Genomic DNA, 9189 nt, shown 5'->3' with positions numbered 1-9189 from the left:
TTCAAACCAATTGAGTTGTTGCTCTCGTTCTCCAAAACTACAATAGTAGAAAATAGAGACAATGAAATTCTTAAAGTTAACTGTATACTTGCTAAACCTTAAAATATCATGATTGGTCATGCTTGAACTAACATGATTCTTTGACGTTAGCATGACCCATTTTACAATAATTTTTTATGAATAAAATAAATTTAATTTCTATAATAGGTAGAAAAACCTTATACTAATTGTAGTTAAAGCCGATCTGAAAGAATGCAGCCCAGTCTAAAGTATGCACTGGGCCCTCAGGAATGTGGCCCAAACTTTGTGCTGGGCCATTTTCTGACTACTCTAGATGATTATTTATACCACTGAAAAGCTTGAAACAACTCTCTGTAAGTATATACTAATTTTACAAATATACTTTTAAATTTTATAAAGAAGCTTGTACCATATAAAAGGCTTCCAAATGTGACCCAAATTTGAATTATATTTAATTTTTAAGCCAAAACCACAGTTTTAAGGGAAACAGGAACAATGGGTTTCTAGAGTGAGCCATGCCGGTCACAGTTACAGAGCCTTCAGTTTAGATCAGCAGAGTTTCTTTAGGTTACTTGTGCTGCATGGTAAAAGGAGGAGGCAAATGGGGTCAACGGCTCCCGAACACATCCTAGCGGTCTTGGGGTCCATGGCCCTCCCTGATCTCTAACGCTCATGGGCCTCCGTGGCCGGCTCCCAACATCTCCCCCTTTTTTAAAATTTTTGTGCACAAAACCATGAAACTCGGTGTTGACCTGAGAAATGTTCTTTTTCAGTACTCTGAAAATAACTGGAAGTAGGCATAGCAACACAAGAATTACTGTCCCGCAAATTCCCACATTAATGAGTATAGACATCAATGACTTTTGATTAACAAACAATGAGAAGTTATTAAATGTAGAGCTAGCCAATTTATAGGACTGGAACTGCTTTTTAGCAACTGTCCTGTATATCTTGATGTCATTTAGTAAGGTCTATACTCAAGTCTGAATGATTTTAAATTCCAAGGATATGATTTTTTATCTTGTCCTAATTATGGACAGACTTATTCACCTTCAAAGAAGTGAGGCAAATTCACTTAAACTCAGAGTGACATCGGAGAGCCAGTTTTATCTTTAAAGTCACAAGCTCTTGTCCTATTGCTAAAACTGTTTTGTCTAAGCATTAACTTTACTTTTTAACTTTCGATCTATAATCTCTTGAGTAGCTAATGCAATAGAAACATTCCTAGATAACTGATCAACAAAGGTAGCTGTATGAACTTCTTTAGGTAGAGCTACAGCTGAAACTATTATTGAAGTAGCAACAGCTATTAATGCTGTAATTCTTAAAATTAAAGTAGCTAAAAAAAATTTTCTGTCTTTTTAATACAGCATTAATTTTATATAATGTCTGTAAACTATATTCCACATATTAACGGGATGACAAAGATATGGGGATTATTAAATAGGGGAGTTGCTTGAGAATGACAAATCTCTCATAAAAGGCGTTGGTTAAACAATTAGTAAAATGCATTCAGTACAAGATATCTTATAAACATTAGCACGATAAACAATTTTAACAGTTTGAAATTCATTTCAAACAAGAAATATATAAGGAGATTGTAAGTATGCTCTAATAAGGTATGACTGAGTTTGTCCAACAGATCTAGACAGGCTGACTGGTTGAAGGGCTGTGAGAGCTCTCCATAGATGAGGCTGAATAATCTGCCGGACGCCGTACTGGATGGACAGTACTGGAGGCACCCATCCATTGGAATGACACCTAGCTGTGGCAAGCGTAGAGCCATTAAAAACCCCAGTCGCTAATATATAGTCTTTTACCGGGCACAGGATAGTCCACCTTAGAGTTATAAGCACAGTCTCTCCATTTCAGGAAGCCAGTATCTCACTGGATGAGTGACCAGTCCTTTTCCGTATCATTGAAGGGGCAAGCAGGTACGCTGACAGGTGGTGAAGCATTCCTCCTGGCAATAACATCTCCAACAACCAACCGTCCTGATAAGGGCTTTCTGTACTCAGAGACTTAAAGGTAGATATTAAGCAAGAAGCCCGATACCTGAGCACAAAATAAAGCAGGCCTTTTCATTTTCCTGTAAGGAGATCCTTCTATATTACCATAGGTTTAATTCTTTTATCTGGGTTCCAATGTTTAGCCATAGCTGAAATGCCTACGAACTCAAATTTAAATGGTTTACAACAAACAAGGCATGATTTAAAATATGGTGGGGAGAACTATACTTGAACCTCCCATCTTGTAATTCAATTATTTGATTTTTAAAGTTTGGTGAACTTTTTCAACTATGGCTTGACTGGGTGAATTGTAGGGAATTCTTGTGGAGTAAAAAATGTTAAATTGGGAGCAAAACTGCTGGAAAAATTTAGACGTGTATGCCGGACCATTGTCAGGGAGGCCGGACATGCCTACAGTCAGGAACCCGAACAGGTGAAGTAAACTTTGGGCATGAACAGGAAAGGGCAGGACCTTAAGCAAATGCTATTTGGACTTAATAAAACATCAAGTGAGAGCATAGGCAAAAATTATTATGCAAACGATGATGAAAAGAGTTACTGTTCCAAAAAAACAATGTTGGAAAAGTGAAAGTTCCATAAATTGTATGTATCCATTAACATAAGTTGAAATATTTCCTTGTAAATTTTTTTTTTTTTTTTTTTTTAGTTGGAGTCTCACTCTGTCGCCCAGACTGGAGTGCAGTGGCCGCTCCCGGCCACTGCAGCCTCAACCTGCTGGGCTCCTGCGATCTTTCCGCCTCAGCCTTCCAAGGAGCTGGAATTACAGGCATGCACTTCCATGCCTGGCTGATTTTTTTTTTTTTTATTTATTGTAGAGATGAGGTCTTGCTGCCCAGGCGGGTCTCGAGCCCGCGGGCTCAGGCAATCCACTCACCTTAGCCTTCCAAAGGCGCAGGATTACAGGCTGAGCCACTGAGCCCGGCCCTTGTAAATTATTTATAGTTGTATTTTAATAAGGAAATACAGCCATTTTGACACAAAGTCCGAAGAAAGAAAGATTGAAAACATTAGAGACATGTAGTTAGGTTATAGCTTAAATTGAGAATTCAAAACAGGTAAACATTGGCAAGAGAAAACAGTTTCCTTTGTTTTTATAATAGGTCTGACATACTTTTACAACAATTGATATGCTAGAGAGTGAAACCCAGGTTATTCTCCACTCATCCTATGTTGGATAGTAATTCTTGTGCCTGGAAGGAGATTTTAAAGTTCGTGCTGTTAGTGAAATTAATTTACCTGAACTTCAGGCAATTTAGAAGGGGACAGGGTAGGTGTGGTCCCTGGAGCTTGTTGCTTATCTCACCCCAGAGACTGAATCAAGAACCTGAAGAGTTTAAGTATCAAAGGTTTTTTTTTTAAAGCATGTTACAACACAAAATCACAGTAGTTATTGTAAAAGTTACTTATTTAGCCAAAATGACAGTCCAATAATTTTGAAAAGAAAAAAAAAAACTTTGCTCTTTTGTAACAAAGACAGAGGGAGGGCTAATTGAATTTTGTCTCTCTTTTTTTACTAACTTTTATTTACCATGTTTGATAAACTTATACTGTTTTCTTTGACATGCTTAAACCTTTTATTTTTGTTCTATGCTTTCTTTAACCAGTCATTTATTATAGAACAAAAATGTATTATATAATATTTTTTATATAATTATTTATCTTTTCTTTATTCTCTTTTTTTCTAAAAAACATACCTTACACCAACAATTTTCTTTACATTTTTTTTAACCTTAGAGCTCTAACCAAAGCAATAAGTTTATGTACAGTGGAAGGGCTTAGATAGGATCCAACATGGAACTATTAGAGAAATCCAAAGCTATACAAAAGGCATTCAAAAAGCACCTTAGTTAGTCTGTTTATTAACACCTTTTCTTGTAGTTAGCTAGCAGGATTCATTTACATGATCCCAGTTTAGATATAACTTGAGAGAAATTTATTATAAGAAAACAACAAAGAAAATGTTTCAAACATCCCCCCCGTCCCAGCCACCCCCCTGAGAAGAGACCCACCAAGCCATGTGGAAACTTGAAATGACTTTCTAAGTACATATGGGGGCATGGGAGGGTGAGAGAGGACAAAGGAGGTGAAAACTTTTTTTATTTTGTTTACCAAATTTTCCTTGAACGCTTACAATTTATTATTGTTTATATTATATATATTACTTATTTTACTTATATATTACTTATTGTGTATATTACTTATTTTGGCTGAGGAATCTAGGGTATACTTTTAAAGTGAAATGATAGAACTACAGTCATTAGCATAAATTCTTCCGCAGCAGTATTTAGAATCTGTAAGCTTTCATACTCACTTTGAAAGTTTTCCCACTGACTTGCTCATGCTCATTAATCCTCTTTGTTCTCAGTTTCCCCTCTGCCGATAGCAGGGCAGGTACCGTGCACAGCATCCGGATGGTGCCCGTCCCAGGCCCCCAGGGCCTCGGCGGGCAGGGCGCAGCGGGCCCTGAGGCTGCGCGCAGGCTGCAGACCATGGTTCGCACACTCTGCCCCGCTCGCAGGGGGCGGGGCCAAGGGTCGCCATGCCGCACCTCGGCTGCCTGGGCCAGGCTTTGTTTCCTGTGAGGCCAGGACTCTGAGCTTTGGCCCTGTTTGGGTGGAATAAAAGATTTGGCCCACGGGGGGGGTGGGTTATCAGTTACATCCTGCCATACCAGGATGCAAGGCACCTGATCCGGGCAGCCATGACAGAGAACAGGAAGATAATATGCTTAACCTGCAAAGCAAAACTTAGTGAGAAAGTCCCCTCTGGTGGCCATCTTACATTGAAGGGCGGCCTTTTTTTTTTTGGAAACGATTACACTCAGATTATCAGCCCTTTCCTTTACATCTGAGAAATGATCAGTCATAAGAGTTAGAGGATTAGTCAGTCTCTGTCCCATGTTTTCCATCCACAGTAACACACACACAAACACAGCAGACAAAAAGACGCCACCAACACAAAAATACGGATTCCTACGGCCGTGGAGACAAAGACGAAACCGATCTGAAGGCAAGCCCGCACCTCTTGGTGTTGGGCTACCTTCAGATATAAGGACAGCGCTATCCTCCAAATGGGGGCCTGGTGCATACTCGAAAAATCGGGCACACCAGACAACCCCCTCTCGCCGGCCCACCAGTGCGTCCCGGAGCTAAACTGAACTTAGGCTAAGTCCACACCTCTCGGCGCCTGGACTCCCTTACAGGTACAGGTGAGGACAGCTTCCGCCCTGTCCTCCAGATGGGGTCGAGGGACGTCTCCCAGGATCCCTGGCTGGCGGCCCCAGGGTACGTCCACCCACACCTTCTTCCAGCCTTATGGGTTGGATATCGATATCCTACAAGAAGCGCACTAACAAACAAGTAACAAACAAGCAGACAGACAGAGAAGCTAACGAGCAGGCAGACAGACAGATGATAGAGTGCACTCACCTGCCGGCGTTGAGACCCTCCGGGCCAGGGTCTAGGAGATCTCTGGGGTCTCGGTGGGACCTCCAAATGTTAAACCCAAAATTCCAAATCTGAGGGATCACCAAGGAGCCAACTCCGATGCAAACATACGAGGGTCTTTATTCAGGCTCGAGTCTGGGCTCACGTTTGAAGCCGACGCAGTGGCTTCAGGGACGAGAGCCCCAACCCAGGCTAACACGCACCTTTTATACATAATTCTGAAGGGGTGGGGTGGCTTTACACACTTGTGCACACAGGATTGGATAAAAACTATATGATGCAGTTACAAAGACTTTGATTGGTTGATTCAAGTTCGATTTGCACGGGCTCAGGCTTAGTTACTTGTGATGGACAAGTAACTACCAAACAGGTGGAATGGAATGACAGATAAGCTAGGTTTAGCAAGCAGGCAGGAGGTTTGAAACAAGGTAGAATCCACCGGGGGGGGGGTGGCTGGTGCCACCAGTCTTCCGTTATCTAAGCAAAGGAATGTCCGGGAGGGGCTTATTGCTTAACATTCACACACTGCTAGCAGCAGTTGCAGAAGCAATCGGTTATTTTATGGGACAAACAAAAATTAAACTTAAAGTTCTAAGTACAAACACTGTAGACAAATACAGTGAATGTGGGGTAGGAATTCATACAGTAATAGTTCTTTTTGAGGTTGGTTTTTTTTTTTTAGTCTCTCAAGAACCAAGTCTCCAAGCTGTGTCTTTTATCTCCAAACCCATTCTTTTTTTTTTTTTTGAATTGGAGTCTCACTCTGTTGCCCAGACTGGGGTACAGTGTCACCCACCCAGCCACCACAACCTGGACCTGCTGGGCTCCAGCGATCCTTTCACCTCAGCCTTCCAGGTAGCTGGAACTACTGGTGCATGCTACCATGCCTGACTATTTATTTATTTATTTATTGTAGAGACGAGGTCTTGCCAATTTGCCCAGGTGGGTCTCGAACCCTCAGGCTCAGGCAATCCACTCGCCTCGACCTCCCAAAGTGCCAGGATTACAGGCTGAGCCACTGAGCCCGGCCAACCCATCCTTTTCAACTCCTCATCCAGAGTTTGGTTATATGGTCAGAATATGCAGAGGTGAAGTAAGCATTTTAATAAAAAAAATTACCTCTTGGAATTTTTTTCTATACAAGCAGAGATTACTTCTGTATTCACAGACCAGCAGCTATACAGAAAATGTTTAAAATTGTAAGAAAAGTTTTCCTCAGACAACGCTTCCATCTTATGGTTAGGTATGAAAGTAGAAAAGCAATTTGGGTCCTGGTTTACCTCTGGTTCTCACACCCTCTGTCAATGACCCAAGGACACCCTGGCTTTCCAGGAGCTAGGAGGTAGCCTTGCAGGAATGTTTTTCCCAGAAGGATCTGAAAAGTGATTGTTCACAAACCTAATTCTAAAATTTTCAAAAATTTTCATAAGAATGTATGAGTCTTCTCAGACTGCCAAAACAAAATGCCATAGACTTGGTGGCTTTAACAACAGACATTTATTTCTCACAGTTCTGGAGGTCGAAAGCCCAAGATCAAGGTACCAGCCAATTCAGTATCCAATGAGGCTTCTCTTCCCGGCCTGTAGATGGCTGCTTTCTTGCTGCATCCTCACATGGCAGAAAGCAGGGAAGAAAGGTCTCTCTCTTTGGTCCCTCTTTCCTCCTCTTCTTGTAAAGATATCCACACTCTTGACTTCACTTAACCTTAGCTACCTCCGAAAGTCCTATCTCCAAAAACAGTTATAATAAGGGTTAGGGTTTCAGTATATGAATTTAGGGGGGAAAACAATTCAATTCATAGCAGATGGATTCAGTAGTTTCCCAGGAAAGCAGTTTTGGAAAGATGCAAATAAGCAGCTTTCTTAACTGAAGACAGAGAGTTCTGTCTGAGAAGATACCCTTCCAACCCTTTTCTCTCTTGTGGAGAAATGGATAGTTTGTCAGAAAGTAAGTATGTGGGGTTACCAGCTCTTGGGTGGCAGCTCAGGAGATGCTGTAGGTGCTGAATTTGGTTCTATAGTAGCTCAGGCAGAGTTGTTTGTAAATGGTTGTTTGTATGTGCATATTTCCTGGGGAGACATGCTCCAGCCACAGTGGTGTCTCTGCCTTAAGTTTGGGGCTTAAAGCTGTTAGGTTAAAATATATATATTTCCCAGCTGGGCCTTCTAAAGTTTAGGTCAGACTCGCCGGGGTGGGGTTGTGTGATCTAACGGCACGTGAAAGATGCAAAGACTTGCACAGAAGTTGGACTGGAAAATATAGTTTATTTAGAAAGTAAATTAGAGAGAGAAAAGAGAGAGGAGACAGAGAGAGAGAAAGAGAGAGAGAGAGAGAGAGATTCACCTCCAAGGTAGGGAAGGGAGCCAAAGCTAAGAAACATGGCAGCGGTAGCTCCAAGAACCACGTGGACACACCAGAGTTTAGCAAAGCAATGGAGCTGGCTGCTTGAGGCTGAATGCTTTAAACGTTCCCCTTGATGGGGGCAGGTCATTAAGGTGGTTGGGTGGTGGCATGTTCCAAGTCATCACGAAGGAGAGGTAAATGCAGGTACTGACGGCACGTGATGGACAACAGGCAGAGGGTGGGTTAGTCACAAGATTGCAGCCATGGTGGTGGGGTCTGTCTGTATCACGAAGGTCATGAAGGGCTGATTGGGTTAACTTGGGTCTTTTGGGTAGAGGCAAATATTCGAAACAGAGAAGTTAATTAGTACAAAAAAAGTTGGAGATGGGGGTTGTAGAAAAACTATTAATAGCTACTTCTGAGAAACCAGTTCTGTCCTTGGGTAGTGATTAGAGGGTAAGTTAAGTGAACTGCCAGAAAAACGTGAGATTTAGGCAATGTTAAAATGGCTGCTTATTGGGTATATTAAATCCATGTTATGTCCTTTCACCAACTTAGGCTGGGATCCCTGGAAGCAGAGCCTGGGATTGGGATTCTTGTGCAAGGATTCTGTGGAGAGAAGTCTATCCTCAGCCTGATTCCTTGGGGAGCTCTGGAATGTACATGGCATCACAGAGATTGTCCCACTCAGAAGCAAGGGTCCTGGGCACCTGAGTCCCATCTTCATCCATCAGGTGCTGGTTCTCTCCGAGGCAAGTCTAGGATTGCCAAGGGTTGTTCTCCAGAGAAAGGAACAGGTAAGTACCTTTAGCAGCCAATACCCCTACAACAGAGGGGCACATTGCTACAGAGGAACTGGGTGGGCCCAAGTGCATCTGCTATGGAGCCATTGTCCAACTGATCCCTCTGCCTACAAAGCTGTCTCCCAGATAACCTCATAGCTAACTCCATCTCCTCAGACCTTTGCTAAAATCTCACCTTCTCAGTCAGCTCACTCTAACCACCTTGTTGATGTGCAAACCACACCTGTACCCACTCCCCATCACCCTCACCCTGCTCTGCTTTTTCCTTTTTTCCATAGCACTCATCACCTTTTAACATATATGATTTATTTCTTTAGAATGCTTTTTAATATCACTTATCTCTTCTTGTTATAAGGGAAGCTTATTAAGGACAGAGATACTGATGTAGTCTTAGCACCTAGGGTGTGGTGGGTAATACCTGTAATCCCAGCCCTTTGGGAGGCTGAGGTAAGAGAATTGCTTGAGCCCAGGAGTTCTAGACCAACCTGGACAACATAACAAGACTTTGTCTCTACAAAAATCAAAAAAATTAGCCAGTTGTGGTGG

Source organism: Carlito syrichta, unplaced genomic scaffold, assembly GCF_000164805.1.
Source record: "Carlito syrichta isolate Samal-C Ts95f unplaced genomic scaffold, Tarsius_syrichta-2.0.1 Scaffold308158, whole genome shotgun sequence".
Lineage (NCBI taxonomy): Eukaryota > Metazoa > Chordata > Mammalia > Primates > Tarsiidae > Carlito > Carlito syrichta.
The sequence above is the reverse complement of the archived record's forward strand: the minus strand, read 5'-3'. Positions refer to the sequence as shown.